The sequence below is a fragment of the Dendropsophus ebraccatus genome, chromosome 6 (genome assembly GCF_027789765.1).
Source record: "Dendropsophus ebraccatus isolate aDenEbr1 chromosome 6, aDenEbr1.pat, whole genome shotgun sequence".
Classification (NCBI taxonomy): Eukaryota; Metazoa; Chordata; class Amphibia; order Anura; family Hylidae; genus Dendropsophus; species Dendropsophus ebraccatus.
Window position 1 is genome coordinate 39,503,195 of NC_091459.1, and position 20,956 is coordinate 39,524,150.

General features: G+C 44.2%; 1 protein-coding gene across 7 annotated transcripts in view; it reads right to left on the reverse strand.

Annotated features, from left to right (window-relative positions):
* FYN (FYN proto-oncogene, Src family tyrosine kinase) overlaps positions 1–20,956 on the reverse strand; it is a 145,396-nt gene that overhangs the window by 79,943 nt on the left and 44,497 nt on the right. The window contains exon 1 of one of the 7 annotated variants that reach the window (XM_069974855.1): positions 14,756–14,774. The exons of the other annotated variants lie outside the window; for them this stretch is intronic. The gene's annotated coding sequence lies outside the window, so the exon portion shown is untranslated. Of the gene's footprint in view, positions 1–14,755; positions 14,775–20,956 lie in introns of those variants that run through there. 7 annotated transcript variants of the gene reach the window in all.

The following is a 20,956-nucleotide window of genomic DNA, read 5'->3' on the forward strand; positions in this document are numbered from 1 at the left end:
AGAAATGTTCTTATGTAAAGGTATTTATGTCCTGCATGAATGTAGTCATATAGATAGAGCGCCACATATATATAATTGCTCCTAGGAATGTAGTTGTCTGCATTACTGACAGTAAAATTTGACACTTCAATGTCTTTTTAAAGGGGGTTATCCAGGCTTACAAAAACATGGCTGCTTCATTCTAGAAACAGCACATTTCCTGTCCTCAGTTTGGGGCAATGTTGGCACAATGTTTGTTTTGCAGTTGTCCAAAAAGATACAAAACTGAGTTATGGCCCTGACTTGGACATCCATTTGCTTCAGTCGGCATCTGTTTGCATATCAGTTTATATTTCTTCCTGGTTTCTCTCCTCTTCTGCACATGCTCAGTGAAAAAAACTGATGATGACGGAGCAAACAGACATGAACAGTCATTGTTCACTATAATGTAAAAAAAAAACGGATGTGCACTTTCTGTTCATGTTCTGTTTTTTTTTTTGACGGAAAAAAAATTGTGCATCAACAAATTTTATGTCCGTCCAAAAAAATGGAACAGTAAAGACACATGATATGCTTCCTTCTCTGTCGAAGAAGCGGTTGATACTGTCAAGAGCCGATACCAAAGTCTGTGAAACCAACCTAAGGTATAAAGTTTGTTTAAAGTGAATGTACCATCGGGTACATCGCTTTGTTTTTTTTTTACCTAAATGGATTGGCGCCGATGCGGGGATGCCGATGGGGTGGTCCTTTTTTTGAACCGTCAATCGGTTACCACGCAGGTCTATTCCCGGGAACTGTCCTGGCATGAAGCACTGGGGGCTTCATGGATTAGAATTAAAGGGGTTATCCAGCACTACAAAAACATGGCCACTTTCCCCCTACTGTTGTCTCCAGTTTGGGTGGGGTTTTGAAACTGAGTTCCATTGAAGTAAATGGAGCTTAATTGCAAACTGCACCTGAACTGGAGACAACAGTAGGGGGAAAAGTGGCCATGTTTTTGTAGCGCTGGATAACCCCTTTAATGGAGCCTTGTCACAAAGGGGAGGGGTTTCATCAAACTGGGGGCTAGCGGGCCTGACCCAGTGCTTCATGCCTGGCCGGTGCTCAGGAATAGACCAGTGCCGTACTCGGGAACCAGGCAGTGGTTCAAAAAAAGGACTGCACCACTGGCCTCCCCGCACCGGTGCAGAGTAATTTATATAAAAAACCCAAAGCAGTGATGGTGCATTCGCTTTACATAGACAAATATTTCTTTAACAAAATCTTCAGTTCATACGGCACATACTCTTCACTGAAGACATTCTCTTGCCCACTGCTATACTCAGTAAATGTCACAGCCTCACTGTCTGTGGGCATTGTCAGATTTAATTATATTTGTTTTTTGTATGACGATGTAGGTCACTTGAAACAGTGGTGCCATATACTAAGGGCGCTCTACATATAAAAATGATGGCATCCAGGATTCTTGGCGCACAGCTGCCAAGAATCCGCTGAAGGTTCGAAAGACTACTTCACTTCTGTATGACATTAGGAAAATATCACAGCTACTGTGATCTGTGCCTTGTTTGCTTTACTAATCTTGTATGGCCTTTTAATCACATCATGTTATTTCACTGTTCACACAGAAAGGTAAAGTACCGATGCACCTATAGGTCACATGTCTGACCTTAGAGTGGCGATAAACCGCTGTCTGTTACCTGAAAAACACACTCTATGTATATAAACAAGCCCAAATCACTCAAAAGGCATACAAAACCTGTAAAACACAGTATGTGCAAATATACGTAAAAAGGGGTATTCCCGCCAGACAAAATTATTAACCAATAAATCCCAAAGTTGTGTATGTGTGTAGTGAGCTTATTCCTATTCTGGAAGTTGAAGTTTTTACATGGCCTGTGAAAATAAAAGGAAAAGAGTTTATGACAGTAGTAGTGGATAGCGTGTTCTAGGCTGGAGATGACCAGAAAAAGAACAAAAAACTATCAGGAATGGGGTGGATTGGCTTTTTTCTGGGTGGCGGATAACATGGAGATTGAGAGGTATTCACACATCCCGTGCACGGTCAGTATATACGGACAATGTGGAACGGAATGTGGTGCTCCTTGCATCATTATTCATTATAATGCCAGGAGCTCCTAATCAGTGCTGATTCACTGATAGCCCCCTACAGAGCCTAGGACACTGAGGAAGAAGGTATGTGCCATACCTTTCTCCTCAGCGCTGGTCCTGCAACGTTAGCCATCGTAATCTTCGGCTGGGAGGCTGCCTGCTCCATTGATTATTAATGGAGGGGCCAGCCAAATGACGCTGTGGGGGCAGGGCATCGCTCTCGGGCAAAGATTACGCCAACTAATAGCGTGGGACCAATGCCGAGGAGGAAGTAAAGATGCATACCTTCCTTCTCAGCATCCCGGGCGCTATAGGGGGTTATCAGCAGGTGAGATTTGTCTAACCTGCTGATAGTTCTTTTTTAAATCTTCACACTACTGTACTAAAACAGCTGACCAGTCCAGTGCGGGCGCTGCTAAGCCCCACTGGTCTACTGTATCTCCCGGTTCTTGTGATTAGACGTCACAGAGGTAAAGGACACCAGCGGTAGACAGGGAGCAGTGGCTGCACTGGACAAATAGCACTTTTTTGTTTTTGATTAACACCCTGAATGTTGGGAACTTCATGCAAAGCCGGGCTCTTAGGGTGGAGGCTGCCTGACTACATGCCACGGTGACATTTTTGTGCAAGAATGTTTGTTCTAGGTAGATGACAGTGCGGCCAAGATTTACCTTCTGTTTACTTTTATCAGTCATTTCTAGGTTGTAATCCTTTAAATAGTAAAACTCTATTTAACCTCTATTTCATATAGCTGGATGCAAACTGACTTTGTTCACACTAATTTGGAGGTTAAAGGGGTAGTCCACCAAAAATTTTTTTCTTTCAAATCAACTGCTACCATGAAGTGCCAGAGATTTGTAATTTACTTCTATTAAAAAATCTCAAGCCTTCCAGTACTTATCAGCTGCTGTATGCCCAACAGGAAGTTGTATTATTTCCAGTCTGGAGAGCAGGAGAGGTTTTCTATGGGGATTTGCTCCTGCTTTGGACAGTTCCTGACATGGACAGAGGAGGCAACAGAGAGCACTGGGTCAGACAGGAAAGAAAACACCACTTCCTGCTGGACACACAGCAGCTGATAAGTACTGGAAGACTTAAGATTTTTTAATAGAAGTGAATTACAAATCTCTGGCACTTTATGGCACCAGTTGATTTGAAATAAAAATTTTTTGGGTGGACTACCCCTTTAAAGCCCTATTACACGGAATGATTATCGGCCATATTCGGCCAATATTCGTGCCGTGTAATAGAAGGCAACGATCAGCCTACATGAACGATGTAGTCTGATCAATGCTGTCATTGGTCTTTCAACTTGACCACACAGCTCTGGGAGTCGGGTAGTGACATCACCATTTTATCCAGGAAGTGACATCACCATTTTATCCAGGAAGTGAAGCCTTGATGCAGTAATAATTGCAGGGAAAAAAGCACTTTATAAGCATTTCCCGTAATAAGTGTATATTGGTGATTTATATAACTTTTGGGGGGCAATACAATACTTTAATAAAAATTTTCACCAGACTTCTCCTTTAATTAGTGTACAGGTAAGGGATATGTGATTTTATCTATGCTTTTCCTTACAATATAGCATTTCACCTGCATCTGGATTAGTTTCTGTACCTAGAACAATAGAAACTAGACTAAATAAACATGTGAAACTCCATGACTCTCAAACATGTGTTTGCAAATCTAAAGCAGAACAAGTGATCGGGTCATGGCACTCAGTGTAAGCATCAAAGTCATGAACAATTGTTGTCATGCTTCAGCACTCTGCCACTGGGCTCTCCAGGCTGGGCCGGAGGTAAGGTATGGTGCAGGAGACATGGACAAATCCACTCACGACAACAGATTCAGGGGTAGCAGCCAAAACGAATGACTATGTGATGAAAAGCTGGCATTTATGTTGTGCACACGACCGTACCCAGCAATAAGCAATCCCACTCTAAATACTATCTAAGCAACACAACTGCTTAAGCAAAACTAATCTAATAAGCCAAGAAGCGAACATTAGTGAAATGACTTCTCCCGTCAGGTCACAAGACGTTCAACTCACAGATTAGTCAAGCATGGCTGGGCTCACCAGCGTCTATTATACTGTTACTCACAGAAACAAAGGAAATGGAATACTAGATAATGTATAGGTCTAGTATCCAGAATGAAAGAACTGACTCTGTCGCTTTATTTCTGTGGTAATGGGAAGATATATTTTCTTTAACATTAGGTTGGTTGCTATACAAAAAAGTTTAAAAAAAATTTTTTTTAACAAGTTTTTAACTGAAAGCCGATCCTCGGGATAGACCATCCACATCTGATGGCTGCAACCCTGCCGATGCTAGGCAGAGTTGCTGTGCCTAGATGTTCATAGAGAAGGGAGCATGCCGCCCCACACATTGGCCTACATTTAATGAAACTGTCTATGTGCAAGCTTAGAGAATCTTTAAAAGCACCAGCTTTATCAATGTGGTGCAGGCTGTTTGATATTGTCACGAACCGTCAGCAAACAGGGAGAGCGACACAGACAAGTGAGCCCTAAACTGACACCCAGACCTGTACCCATACCTACTTACCACATTAAGTCCTAAATGGCAGTGGGTAGCTTGAAGACGGTCCCTGTCTGCCACAGGTGAAACACTGAACAACACAAGACAGAAAACACACAATAGAGAGAAGTTGACGGTACAGGTAATAACTGATAAGACGCAGAGGTACTGAATCACCAGACAAAAGGCAAAGTCAAAAGTCAAGCAAGAGTCAGGGCAGGCTTCAAACAAGAAGAGTCAGAAGGTCCAGCAAGAAGTCAGGAATACAGAATAAATCACAAGGATAGGAACAGGGTATGCTGTATAGGGAATATAATACTGCAATAGCCGGCAACTACTGCAGTCCCCAAGAACAACTTATAGGGAGCCAGGAGACCAGGCCAGAGCTGATTGGACCAGGTTCCTGGCTCCAAACAAAAACATCTGAGCAGAGAAACTGACTGGCAGCATAGTTGTCAGTCAGTGAGCAGAGCTACAGCTAAAGGGAGTTACAGATATCTGTCACATCTGATGATGATCTACTTATTATTATAATTTCAGTATCCTTCCCCCCCCCCGTTCTGAGCTGCTGCTGCTTTGTGCTGAAGACACAGAAAACTGTGTGTGAGCTGTTCACTCCATCTCCACTCTAATCTCCTTCTTCCCCCCCTTCTGTCTGAGGTCAAATTGCTGATAATCTTCCGGTAAATAACCGGCCACCGGTATTCAAATGCCGCACAATCAGACTCGAGCATGCTCAAGTGACGTTCATCTCTGGTATTAACCCAACTACAGTGGTAGCTCCATTCTTGAACATAATTGGTTCTGGAGAGCTGTTCCAGAACTGAGCAGTTTGAGAACCGAGCTGTGTGTTCCCATAGGGGAACAATGTAAATTTCTATAATTGGTTTTCACACTCCATGGATCAGGTGCAGAGCACCCGGCCCACAGTGTAAAGACTATCAGTAAGTAGCGGTGCATCTAGCACCACAACTTACTGTAAAGGAGCGGGGATTCCTATCATAATGATGGTAATCCCCACTCTAAACAGGTGCGGGAAACACCTGTTTTGAGCAGGGGTTCTCGTCATTATGATGGGAATCTCAGCTTCTTTACAGGGTGTTCCCTGCAACTGAGAGAAGCAGGAGTGCGCAGCAAGTTTAAACAGCCACCCGTTCCTGCCTTTCTCTCTCTGCTGCTGCTTGGAACACCCTGTAAAGAAGCAGGGATTCCTGTCATAATGACGGGAATCCCTGCTCCTGTAACCTTGGTGTTCCCCATCACCTCAACAACTGTCAGCTGAACAATAGTTCAGCTGACAGTTGTCTCCCCTTATTTTGTTCAGATACCAAACAATGTTGGAGTACTGAGCAAAACTTCAAAAAGAAATTTTGTCCACATTCCGAATTGGTGGAACATTGAGGTGTTCAGGAACTGAGGCATTACTGTTCACATTTTTAGTATAACTCCCTGAGCTAACTGCATTGGATTTGCAAGAAGGCTGAGAGAGCCGAAGTGTGAATTTTTGTGGTATATACGCATATTGCATTATGGTTAAAAACCCTCATATGTCATCAACACCCTGTGCAACACTGTAGAGCAACAGATGAAGGCATGATGTCTGCAAAGGCTTGTACTGTGCTGTACCACATATTATAAAGTCATAGACTACTAAGGACAGCAAATTATCAGAGACTCCAAAGCAGTATGGCTAAAAACATATCCTAACATTAGATATAATGTCCACATTCAGTGTTTTTTTTTATATTCTTTCTGCTAACAATGTTCGCAATCCTCCGAAAATATGGATTGTGTGTATCCGTATTGCATCCGCAATCCGTATGTAAAAAAAAAAAAGATGTAACCAGTTTACCTATTGCAGATCCACATTTTTTGTGGACAATACAGATGCCAAAAGGTTACAATTCATAAAAAATAGTGGATCCTATTAACTTCTAATGGTGAATCTGTAAAAAAAAACAAAAACGTATTCACACTCGGACACATCCCTTTTTTGTGGATCAGAATGCGGACTCGTAATTTACTGATGGTGTGAATAGCCCTCTAAAAATCAATGGGTGATAACTCAAGTACGTATTGCGGACAAAATTACGGAAGGTGTGAATAAGGCCTTAGTCACCTGCCTGTGTAAACAGACACCAGGCAACTATGAGTTATGTGGCTGAGCCACAGCGCCCATATACACCATGAAGTGGAAATCTTCGTGTATTGTGTAGCGGCTGTGCTGAGCTATTGCCACTCAGCTCCTATTGAAGTGAATGGGCTGCAGTAAGGCCCCTTACACACGTCCGTGACCATTTTTACGGTCAGGAAACAGTGATTATGAAGCCTTTCAGGAGACTTCAGGAAACCACCAGTGCTCTCACTGTGTAGGCCGCAGCAGTGCTCCTGGTAGGCTTCTTCTTCGCTCTTCTGGTTCTGCATGTGCATGAGTCTGAATGTGCCTGTTGGGGGTAGGTAGCAGCCTCTTGTGACCAGAGGTACAGTATGAAGCTGCCTCCGGCCACAGGAGAGAGTGACAGGGTCGGGAAACAATGGCTCCAAGCCAGGTCAATCATAGCACTGCATTTAACTTATGCAATCCTGATTTGAAGCGTACAGTTAAAGGGCTGGCGTCAGCACCCAGTGCCACTTGCCATGGTGCTGGCGCTTGCCCGAGCTGCCATGCAGTGCCTCTGAAATTCCAGATTCCTAAAATGCATCTTAAGCTGTCCGGAACTCTAAAGGGTGCTCATGCCCAATAGAACCCTATGGGTTGGGAAATTTACCCAGATTTCCTAATGTATGAATAAGGCCTAACCCAGTACTGTTCAAACACAAGGGCTGCAAGATTAGGCCTCATTTACATGTTCTGTAGGCTCGCAGGCAGATCCTAGTAGGGATCATCAGTGTGTATAGGGTGGGTCCATGCATGACGGACACCCTATGGATGGGTTTCTCTAGGTTGCGTGTAGCTACTGGTCCGCGGCTATGTACAACCTAGGGAAGTACATCCTTAGGGTGTTCACAATGCATAGACCCACCCTACTGACACTAGTGATCCATATTAGGATTTGCCCAATACTTTTACATCATGGATTACGGTCTCGTACACATACAAAATGTGTGAACAGGGCTATTTAAATAAATGGGTCCATAGTGCTTAGGGTGCACTACAAAATGCGTGAATGTGGCCTAACTCTTGAGACCAGCAGTTGGTTTGGTGTTTCATATGTGAGGACAGGTTTCCTTTAAAACCAAAGAAAATCCAAATCTAAAGAGACATCATCTATATAGCCAAGGTTCGGAGGGGTGTAAGAAATTGACGCTGTGCATCCTTCTAGTGTGTTTTCTAACAGCTAGCAGAACAGAATGTCAATATGTGTGTGCGCGCACAAAATGCTTCCCCCATGGATTACAGTGCATATCTAATGTCTCCAGTTCTGACAGGTTCCCGAAAACTATTCATATTTAATGGCCATAGAAGAGATTGATGAGTCACTGAGAAATCTCCATTCTCAATACAGGCTACCATATACCTTAAGGATATATAGGTCCAAGTTGTTTATCTGGCAGTCTTTCTTGAGTGGACCCATTACATAAGGATTTTAAGCAGTAATGGACCCACATCCATTCATGTGCATTGAGGCGCCGTCAGCAAATCAATGCGGCCTCACATCAACATTAAATGTAAAAAATGGGTTCATGCGGTTAGTAAAATCCTGGAAGAAAATGCTTCTAGGAAGCCAGAGACGGCTGCGCAGATCATTTGTTAGGACTCGACTGCAGTCAAGTAACTACAGCCATGTTGGAACAAAATATTGCATTTTAAGACATTGACGTCAGTAGATGACACCATTCCAAAGCTACCTTCACCATATAGGAAGAGTACAAGGTTTTATTTGGCCTTATATTGAAAAGAATAAGGAAATAATATAATGTATCTCATAGGGGGGAGATTTATCAAACATGGTGTAAAGTGAAACTGGCTCAGTTGCCCCTAGCAACCAATCAGATTCCACCTTTCATTTTCCAAAGAGTCTGTGAAAAATGAAAGGTGGAATCTGATTGGTTGCTAGGGGCAACTGAGTTAGTTTCACTTTACACCATGTTTGATAAATTGACCCCTATAGTCTTTTTCTGCTGACAATCTTTTAAGTTTCTATGTAACCAGAAAAACAACAGAAAAAATTTCCGAAAGTCCAGAAAGTTTGACATTTTTTTGTAATGCCACAAATTCCAGCCTTGAAATGTACCTAAACAATAAGGCTGGACTGACGCATCCATGTGCAGCCTATGAAACATGGTCCATGTGACGGCCGCATATCACGGGCTGAACACTTATCTCTAATGGGACCCCATGCAATATAAGGGTATGCGCACACTATGGAATTTGTGCGGATAACTTCCTGCCTTTTCCATAGACTGCATTCTATGCTCAGGCCGCCCAAAGAATTGACATGTCTGCCTGAACATAGAATGGAGTCTGTGGAAAGGGCGGAGAGTCAAACGAGAGAATGTGGGGGCGAGCGGCAGAATGCATGGGATGTCATCCGCACCGATTCTGTAGTGTGCTCATACCCTTACTCATTATGATGCAGCGAGCTCCTGAATGGCTAGAGCACTACCCTAATGAACTGACACAGCAATAAATAAAATACAGCTATAATTTGGGGGTAAAAATCCCGGCAAGAGAAAATGCACAGGGCTTTTGAACGAAAATCCATAGGAGAAAAACTGCACCAAATCATGTGGACTTTGGTGTGGATTTGCCAATGCAGATGTCAAGGCAAGTTCTAATAAATGTTCTGCAAAAAAAAAGAAAAAAAAGCTTTGTATTTAGAATTCGCAGTTGCTAGTTTTTCAGCAGATGTGCAGCATTTCAGCAACAGAATTCGCAACAACAGTTTTTTGTGATTTTTAACTTTCTCATTGATTTCAATAGGTAAAATACACACTAAGGCTATGTTAACACACAGTAAAATAAAAGCAAAATATGGCTGTAATTTTGAGTAAAAAATACAGCAGTATTTCCAATGAAATAATGCGCTCTACTTAAGTCTATGGGGAATTGGCCATCAGTGCAGACACAGTATAGAATAACGGCTGAAATTTATTACAATGGACACTCACAGTATAGCACTGTGCGGCAGCACTAGATCAGAGCTTAGATAGCCCTGCAGTTCCTGACACAAACGTTGGTGGCAGCAGAGGGGCCCATGTCGCCACTTACTGCTACCACTCGATAGAAGTATATATTTTCAGGGGTACCTCAGGCGGGAGACCTTTTTTTCACATTGGCTCCCCGGTACCAGTGATCGGGCCCGCCTCACGTTTCAAGCCCACTCAGCCATTCAGCGGCAAAGGAAGGCCCCAAAAGCCGCTGAATGGCTGAGCGGGCTTGAAACATCACGTCTTAAGTGCTGTCACAGACCAGGATGCAGCCAGGCCCGGGAGCAGTGTAATGCCGGCCCCAGCATTGGAACTGGGGAGGTAAGTATATGTCGTTGCTTTCATCCACATCATAATGAAAAAAAGACAGCCCACCCAGAGAACCCTTTTAAATAAAAAACTATACAGGTATATCATTTTTTACATTTTTATTTATTTTTCATTTAGTAATATTACTTTATTAAAGCAATGTATTAGCAATTTTTCTTTTTAAATTCCATCTCTGGAGTACCCCTTTAGGCTATGTTCCCACTACGTAAGAGACCGGCCGTTCCGTGACCCGGCCGGGGTCACGGAACGGCCGGTCTCTGCCCAGATCATCCCGGGCAGTACTTAAGTACCGACCGAGTGATCTTTCCGGCCGCAGTGTTCTGATGCGGGCACATCAGCACTCGCCCACATCAGAACCTTCTGCAGCACATAATGAAAAAAGCGGTCGGAGCCGCTCGCTTCATTGTGTGAACTGACAGGGTTTCCTACGGCCGCAATTCATTGAATTGCGGCCGCAGAAAACTGACATGTCAGTTATTTGCGGCGCCGCACGGCATCCAGGCCGGAGCTTATACGATGTGTATATGCTCCGGCCAGGATCCCACAGAAGATAAGGCAATGTTCCACACTGCATAAAGTACGGCCGTTGTACTTTTACTTAGTGTGAACATAGCCTTAATGTGGTTATCCATTGTTAGGCCATGTTCACATTTAATATAACACCAGCTGTCCTGTGACCTGGCCGGATCACAGAACGGCTGATGTTACTGAAGATCATCCCGGCCGGTACTGCAGTATGGATCTTCATTTCATCTAAATTTGGATGCAGGCGCATCCTTGCACGCCCGCATCTGAATTCACTGCTGCACACAATGGAGTGCGCGGCAAGAGCCGCACGCTCCATTGTGTGAACTGACAGGTTCTCTGCGGCCACTATTCAATGAATAGCGGCTGCAGAAAACTTACATGTCATACTATGTGTATTCACTTCGGCCGGGATTCCCACTAAGTGCTTGCACATAGGTTGTGTATTAATCACGGCTGTTGTTAGACATCGGCAACAACGGACGTGATTAATACACAACGTAACCTGTGTGTACATAGCCTTAAAAACTATTTCTGCTTTCTTCCAAACACAGAGCAGCAACTGTCCACTCTCATCCCCACTGACTTCAGGGGCGCTACATATATGCCAGACACATGCGATGCACAGGTGTGGTGCTGTTCCTGGAAAAGAACAGCCATGCTTTTGTAATCCTAAAGAACCATTTTAAGAGCCACATACTTTTGCAATCTATCCAGCCATCTCAAAGGGTTCTGACAAAGCTGCACGCGTTTCAGTCATATGTAGAAGAAAGAGCCATGTGCTCAGTTAGACCTGGTATTATTCAGTCAGTCGAACGCTAGACCACAATTGTAAAAACACCCGGGCTTGCCAAAGGAACGCTCAGGATGGTTTATTGTTACAAAGAAAAAGGATCTGTGTGTCGAAGCCTTTTAGCTGTGAAGGGAGGAAATTCACCCAACAGGGGAGCAACAGTTTGGGCAGGAATTCAAGTTCCAAAATGACTATGAATGGCGGTATAACATCTCCTATTGTTTATTCAGGTTATATGGTGAAATATCTGCATACAATTGGTATAAGCGGTAGGACAGTATAGCAATAATGTGAGCTATAGAACGCATTGAACTATGTTATAATACCTGACAATACGTTTCGGGAATCCATGTCTAATAACCTCCATTATATATATGTACAGGGCCAGCTGCAGACACATAGGCTTCTGGAGGCGTCACAGTTGGCCCGCTTGTCCCAATGTTGATTCGACAGATGTAAAGCATGTTTACCCAGATAACCATATGTCCTTCAAGCTTAGTAGTAATATCTAACTGTGCTAGGATCAGGGCTTCTGAAGCTCTGCAGTTCCCGACACAGCCACTCGTGGCAGAAGAGGAGCCATGTTGCCCCTTACTGCTGCCAGTCAATAGAAACATGAAAAAAGTTATATAAATTTTATTAAAGAATTGTTTTGTTTCATAATAATTGTTTTGTTTCGCCAGAATACCCCTTTAATTGTCATAATGGGAAGTAATGGAATTGAATATCAAGTGACGGGTGTGATTATACAGTCCAGGGGGTGCGAATACTTTACATTGCGAGACATGTATAATACATACAGTATATAACCCCCTACTGTATAGTCAAGTTTATCATTTGACATTCAATCCCATTATAAAAATGTATTTTACATCCATCAGGCTATGAACTGAATTGTCAGACACACCATCAGCCCACATATCTCAGGAACATGAGGGCATAGCACGAAACCTAAAAGAGTGTAATCAGGACATCCTAAGCTATCCTAAAATCTCATTTTGCGGAGGTTGCTACAGGTCCTCGTTAAATCAAGGTTTTATTCTAAACCTTTTTTAAAAGGTGCTCTCAAAAGGTGAAAGAGCATGCCCTGAAAACTCTCCCTTAGAAGACAATGAGGTAGCTCCAGACTATTATTTCCTATGGTCCATGAGGTTGCTGTAAAGCATATCTCGAAATGCTGTTAAAAGCAGCTCAGGCAAGATGGCTGCCCCTGTGATATGGTGCAAAAAATAGAATAATACATATCTACAATGAGGTAAATAAAAATACATAAGATGAATGTCATACCAATGTCAGAAAAAGGGACCCCCTACTAGACTGGGACAAAAACTAGAGGAAACTATGGTTTTAAAGCGAAAGTACCATCAGTACATTCGCTTTAAGTGTTTCACATGGATAGAACGGCGCAGGGGCAGGGAAGCTGGTGCTGCGGTCCTTTTTTTGAACCGTGGCCCGATTCCTGCATACAGCACCGTTCTATCCCAGGCCTGAGGTTAAGCACTGGAGGCGGTCCGCCCTGCCCCCCAGTAGGAGGACACCCCCACCCCTAAATGATGCAGCTCCATTACACTCAATGGAGCGGCATCATAAAGAGGCGGGGGTTTCCTCTAACTGGGGGAGGGCCGGACTGCCTCCAGAGCTTCCCAGCGGCCGGTAGCCAGGAATAGAACGGCGCCATATGCGGAAATAGGGCCGTGGTTCAAAAAAAGGACCGCAGCAGGGGCTTCCCTTTTATCCATGTGAAACACTTAAAGCGAATGTACCAATTTATATTACAAGGCTGCAGAGTAAATCCAGTATGTAACATATAGTACACAATACAACATTTCAATTGCACCAGTGCCCCAGGAGAGATGTCAGCACTGCACTTGGGGATGGTGGAAGACAGCCGTACAGAAGGGGAGTTGCCCTGACACACTATGTGAAAAATGCCTATCACTGGGAGAGAAATCCAATCAACCATGAAATTGTCCATTGATCATTTAGTATAGAAGGTTTACCTTCCTGTCAATAAAGTACAACCACCCAAACCAAATGATGCGGAAGTACAGAGTGTCCTCCAGTACTGAATAAAGTGTGACTCTAAGGAAAAAGATGTCAGGATAGGTAATAAATAAGAAGTATCAAACATTCTCTGGTGCTTTAAGAAGCTGCATACACTGCAATTTCCTCATTTAGACTAATATACCGAAATACTCCTTTTACAATGACGGCGCTGTTGTTGAAAGATCTAGAATGAAATGGTGATAATCACGACATCCACTGCTACCGCTACATATACATGAATAGGAGCCAAACTCAACAATTCTGCCAAGACATAGGACTTGGTATCCATTACCTGGAAATGAACCTCTGACATGTGTAACGCTCAGACCACCTTGGGGTGCTATATGCCCATTGGACTGGAGTCATCATGCATACAGGATTGTAGATCTCGTCTTATATAATGGTAATGTGAACATGTTTGTGTGGCTTTCCTCCCACAGTCAGAAGCGTAGTGTGGTTGAGTAATAGACTTCCTGTGAACAGAGCATTAACCCCCATCCTCTATACACCTACCTGTTATAAGTGCTGATTTGCAGTCGGTCTTCTTCATGTCGTAGACCCAGCAGCCCTGTCTCATTCTCATAGGCTTCACTACTTATTACTTAGTGGTAAGTGAATGAGAGTGGCCGGGGCACGACCTGCCACAAAGGGGGAGGCGAGAAGGTTGTGCTAAGATGAAGCATAACCTGTTCTCTCCATTAAGGCGACCACCAAATTATACTGAAAGCCAAGCACAAACCTGATGGTCACCTTGCAGTCAAGAAGTCATAAAAGTGATATAGAAGTAGGGTTGTAGCTGCTATATAGGTCAAAAATTCAATGAATGGCAATCTTTCATTAAGTATTTTGGAATGTTAAATAGCTTGTTCCCGAGTATAAAGCTGCTTAGTCACACTTTACACGCATAGCTGGGATGGCGTACTGCCCTTTGAAGAAATACACATATGAAAGTTCTAATACTTTTGAAACTACCAATCTTTTTGACTGCAAAACCAATACAAAATGCACATTTAAGCAGTCAGCTGAACCTTCTTATTTTCCTTCTATCTCATGTATATGGGGGGGGAGAGGAGATGTCAGTGGAAAGAAAAACTGGCAGACACCTCTCGCCATTAGGAATACATGCATGGCCGTCCGAACCAAGCCTGCTCGTATATAACATATGGCAAAAAACCAATGAGGAAGTATTGACAGCTTAACAGTCAGTTATATTTCTAGAATACTTAAGGGAGAACTATCAGCCCTGATAGCCCTCTATAGCACCGGGGACAATATGTGTTACCTTCCTCCCAGGCGCCGATCCCGCACTGTTAGGGTAAAGTCCGCTCTGGAGCACTGTTAGGAGCACTGCCACGGAATCCGACCCACCCCTTCTAATGATAATCGATGGAGGGGGTGGGCCGGATGACGCGGCAATGTTACTACAGGTGCTCTGGAATGGACTTTAGCCCAACTAACAGCGCAGGACTGGCGTTGAGGAGGAAGGTAAGACACATGCCTTCCTCTTTAGTGTCCCCGGCGCTATAGAGGGCTATTAGCAGGTTAGATTAGTCTAACATGCTGATAGTTCTCCTTTAAAGGGGTTATCCAGCTTTAGAAGAACATGGACACATTTTTTTTTCCAGGGACAGCACCCCTCTTGTCTTCAGGTTGGGTGGGATTTTGCAACTCATTTCCACTGAAGTGAATGGAACTTAATTGCAAACGTAACAAAGGACGAACCAGAAGAATTGCAAACAAAATCCCACTACCATCAGGTAATCATGTCCAAAATATGTGACCCCCATGTCCCCATGTGGTCACCGGTAGCCCGCAATGTTATTGATCAATCCCAACAACATTGCACAACTATTGGTGACCGCATGATTTTGGCTGCATGCAAAATTTATCAGTTTGGTTCAGATTTTCTGGTGGATTTCCCTGTACATTATGGATTCCATTTGCAATGGAGTAAGGCCCCCTCCACATGCCAGCAAAATCTATCCGTCACTCGTGCGTTTGAAAACCCGGAAGACAAAGGGAAAAGCTAGCTGGCACCTCTCTAGCCTGCAGCAGGTGAATATATCGCTGTCTTTTTCTTCTCCTCAATATTAAAGGGGTTATCCAGCGCTACAAAAACATGGCCGCTTACTTCCAGAGACAGCATGACTCTTGTCTCCAGTTCAGGTGTAGTTTGCAATTAAGCTCCATTCACTTAAATGGAAATGGGTTACAAAACCCACCCAATCTGGAGACAAGAGAGGGGCTGTCTCTGGAAGAAAGTGGCCATTTTTGTGTAGCGCTGGATAACCCCTTTAGGGTGCCTTCACACCTACCGGATCCACAGTGGATCTCACTTCTGCGGATTCGAAGCGAGAACCGCTGCGGATCCGGTATCAATTCACCCCTATGATAGCACATATTCGCAGCGGGATTAACATCCCGCTGTAAATATGTGCTTTAACTCCCTGGTGCCCGCAGCCCCGCCGCCGTGTCCCCCATCCCCGGCGGCGGCACATCCCCCCCCATCCCGGCCACATCCCCCTATCAGCCCATCTACGGCCCGACGCCTTACATACATTACCTGCTCGGCGGCGCGGCTGCAGTGAGGCTCCCGGCTCCGGTCCCGCTCAGCTGAGACCGGGCTGGGGGTGGGCTGATGGGGGGATGTGGCCCGGATGGGGGGATGCGGGCACTAGGGAGTTAAAGCACATATTCACAGGGGGATGTTAATTCCCCTGCGAATATGTGCTATCATAGGGATGAATTGATACCCGATCCGCAGCGGTTCTCGCTTCGAATCCGCAGAAGTGAGATCCGCTGTGGATCCGGTAGGTGTGAAGGCACCCTTAAGCTAAATGGTTCCCTGATCAGTGTTTCCAGACTGTAAAAACAAACCTTACCTCTTGCCTACTTAGCATAAATGTAAAATTGGCCTGCCTCTAGCAGCCAATCGCAGCAAAGTTTTGGTTTTTCAAGAGCACCATAAGAAATGAGGCAGTGCTATAATTGGTTGCTGTGATGGGCAACAGAGACTTTTTTTTACATAGCTCTATAAATCTCTCCCAATGTTTTCACAGACTCAAACTTTAGATTTTTTTTTTAAGAATATTATTTCTTTTAAAGGGGTACTCCAGCGAAAATGTTTTTCTTTTAGATTAATTGATGTCAGAAAGTGCCAGAGATTTGCTGTATTCTGCTGTATGTCCTGTAATCTTTCAAGCCTGACACAGTGCTCTCTGCTGACACCTCTGTCCATGCTAGGAACTGTCCAGAGCAGTAGCAAATCCCTTGAAAACCTCTCCTCTAGGGATGGTCCGAACCGTCCGAACCTGAACTCTCGGCAATGATTCCCGCTGTCTGCCTGCTCCGTGGAGAGGGTGGATACAGCGGGAGGACCGCCTGGAAAACTGGGATATAGCCATAGCCATAGGCTGTATCCCAGTTTTCCAGGCAGTCCTCCCGCTGTATTCACCCGCTGCACGGAGCGGCCAGACAGCGGGAATCTGATGCCGAGCGTTCGGGTTCGGCAGTTTCGGACCATCCCTGCTCTCCAGACAGGAAAGAATACACCACTTCCTGCAGGGTATACAGCAGTTGATAAGTACTAGAATACTGGAGATTTTTTAAATAGAAGTAAATTTCTGCAGCAGGTAAGCATATACAGCAGTAAATCTCTGGCAATTGTTGATTTGAAAGAACAATATATATATATATATATATATATATATATATATATATGTAAAATTATTTTTGTTTATTTTTTTTGCAATTATTATTCTACATTTGTGTATGTATGATACATCAAAGTAGTCAGGCCTGGAAGTGCAAAAATGAAAATAATTAGAAATTACAAGACAGAAAAGCCTCTGAGAGGATATACTAGATCAGGGTAGGGAACCATGGCTCTCCAGCTGTTGCGAAACTACAACTCCCATCATGCGTGGACAGCCGAAGCTAAAGCGTTGGCTGCCCAGGCATGATGGGAGTTGTAGTTTTGCAACAGCAGGAGAGCCAAGGTTCCCTACCCCTGCACTAGATTATGTTGGCAGAGAGAGCTCTGGACTTAAAGGTGATCTGCAGCTCATACCAACCTAGAATGTCAATGTTTGCAGGATACATATCTAACCAGGACACACACAGACATTCCCTAATACTGAGCTATTATTGCTACTGCGCCTTTTACAGGTAGCAGAGATCCAAAAATAACCTGCATGGCTGCGGGGAAGTTCCCATTTCCCATATTAGCCCTGCGCAGGAGCTATCAACAGGATACAGCCTGTATTCTCAATGCGATGCTTACAGACAGCCTGCAGTGAATTTCATCCCACTTGTAAAGGAAAGGAATCAGGCTGTGGCAGTATACAGTATACGGGAACTGCTGATAATACACTTCTCATATATAATCTTTTAAGCGGCTAAAAACCAGAAGAAATCTTCCAAGCGTCCGCAAAATTTTCCAGGCTTACAGATATTTCAGGCATCCGTAATAAACACAATATAAGCCACAACTTTCTACAAGCTAATTTCGCATGACGTAAACCTATAGTGAGTATGAATGAAATGCAGACATGGGTTTCACCCCCCGCTGTTGTATCACTGCAGGAATCGATTCACTTTCATCTCTTATTATTTTTAGCCTAGAAATATTTCCTTATTAACATAAAAAGCTGCATTGTCACCATGGGAAATGGATCCCTTGTAGCCTGCTGTAGATGAGAGAAGTGATGTAGGACATGACTTTACTGAGAAATGAATCATTAGCATTTACTTGGAGAGGATTTCCCCGAAAATTACAAAAAAAAAAAAAATCTGGAAATATAATTGACACTTCTGAGTAGTTCAGTATTTAGCTGTTATAGCTTAATCCCCACGTCTACCGATGGCAGCTCTTGTAGCATCCCTACAGTTAAAGGAGTCCTACGGTGCCAGACAGCTTATTAACACACATTATAAAGTTATATAACTTTGTAGTGTGTGTTAGTTAAGCAGAAAAAGTAAATGGCCGCGCTACCCCTTTAAGTCTCCAAAAACAGTACATAGCAATATAGCTGCTTAAAGCTAAAGCTGCACATGATGCAAAATGGCCACTCCAGATCCACATGGACCTCACAGACCTATAAACCAGAAAGGAGAGATGCTCTGTATGTGCCGCTGACAAGCTGTCCTAGTATTACATAAATGGCCTCTCGAACCATCTATATGGCCGTCATGTAATACCACACCTCCTTAGCACTGTCCGCTGCAGGGGAAATTCTATTCTGGTTACAGCTGTGATCATCTTGTGGCAAGAACATCTTTAAGAGTGGACTGTTAGTTTGTGAAGTTGATGTGTCAGGCCCCCTTCAAACATCTGTGGTCTTTCCTGACTGTAAAAAATGGAGGAGAAAAAAAAGCTATACTTACCTGCTGCAGTGGTGCTCCCAGCTGGCTTTGACCCTCTGTCTTTCGCTTTGCGAGTGAACGAGTGACATCACTCTTGTGCTGCAATGTTGGGGGAGAGAGTGCCCTCTTCTGGCTGGAGGCATACCGCTGAAGAGTAATTGGCAATGCCGAGAGCCAATGGCCCCTTCGCCTGTCAAACACAGCGCAGCATTTGGCTCACACAACAATGGCCGTGATTACTACGGAACTTACGTAGTGCTGCCTTCTATGGAATCCTGGCCGGAGTGTATACACAGGGATCCCAGGCGGTGGCACAAAAAACTGACATGTCAGTTTTCTGTTGCCGCTATTCATTGAACAGTGGCCATAGGAGACATCAGTGCACACAATGGAGTGTGCGGCTCCAGTCGCATGCCCCATTGTGTGCAGCGGCGAATTGGGATGCGGGCACACACTAATGCGCCCACATCTCAATTCATCAGAAATAAAGTTCATCTGGCCGGTACTGCAGTACCGGCCAGGATGATCTTCTCTGACACTAGCCTTCCGTGACCCGGCCGGTGTCTTACCGCCATGTGAACATGGCCTTTAACTGCGTCTGCTCCTAATTAGGAGCGCATACAGTTAAAGAGCCAGAATCAGCAGCCAGAGGCATTGCATCCAGAATGCCAGTTTCCAGATGTGCCGAAGTTCAGAACAATTATAAGACATGTCCTATAATTTCCAGATCCACTTTCCAACATGAACACCCTTTGGGAAAGATCCTGGAGGGTATTCAGGCCCAATAAAAGTCTATGGGTCTGGATAGATTTTCCTGATGTGTGAAGGGGCCTCAGAAGCAAAAGAAATAGGTACAAGGATTGAGAGAATTTCCCAGTGGCCATTGTAATGCCTGATGACAGATCTTATGCATGGTGATTAGTATCTACCAAGCTGTCTTAAAAAGGGGCAACTGGTGAAACAGTGGCAGGGTCATGGGCACAGATAGGGGATAAGTGTCTGACCACTAGGTTGCCCGCAGGTTTGAGTCTGAATAGGGCGACAATTTGCAGACTCGACTACCACTTCATGTGATAACATTGGAGAGCTGAACACAGGCAAGTCCAGCACCCCCTAGGGTAGCTTCACACGTACCGTATCGCAGTGGATTTTCTGCTTCGGATCCGCAGCGGATTTTACAGTGCGGATTTGATGCTGTGTTCCTTCATTTAGCCAAATCTGCAGCGGATCTGCTGCGGCTCACTACGCTACGGTACGTGTGAAGCTACCCTTAAAGCAAATCTGTCACCCACTAACCGCCTACCGAGCTGGCTGTGCTGCTGGATAGATATCAATAAAAGCATTCAGAACAGACCTTGCTTTAACCTATTAGTGAGAAGCAGGTGGTTTTAATGTTATGTCTGATAAGTGAATATACTCCTGGAGATACTCTTTATAACTCCGCTGTGTATGAATATAGACAGGTATGTAAGCGAGAGCTTTCTTTTTGGAACAATTCACAGTCCCCGCATGCGGTGCGGCTGTCAGGGCCACTTCCTCTGGTATTTCTGCCTCTTAAATAAACACCACAGACATGCCTGCTAAACCTGAAGCTAAATAAGCCACCTGTCTTTCTGGAGACAGTCTCTGACATTGAGCCAAAAGCAATATGGCAGGCATTCCTGTACTACACTGACTGACTGCCGCAGATCACCTGAATCCAGCGTCTCCTAGTGTTTGATACTATTACAGGCTGCTGGCAGTCACTGGTAGAGATGACAAGGAGGAGAGAGCGGATGCCCCCTATGCTAAGGAAGGTCACAGACTGGATGATCCAGACACAGCATCCCCGGACATAGCTACAGAAACCATCACAAACACTACAGCTCCATTTCCTGTTTTCTTAAAGGAAATAGAAAAAGCAAACTAAGCACAGACACCTAGGATCAATGACCTCCTGTCAAGGTAGAAAGTAAATTACACAACCCAATACAATCTATTCCTAGAAGTAAAAGTCCAGAGCATGCTTGCCTCATCTTGTTAGTCTAAAAGCTACCATACATATAACATTCACCCAAATCTGCTTATTTCAGTGGTATCGGACAACTATCCAATGTGTATGTTCACATCCCTATTCTAA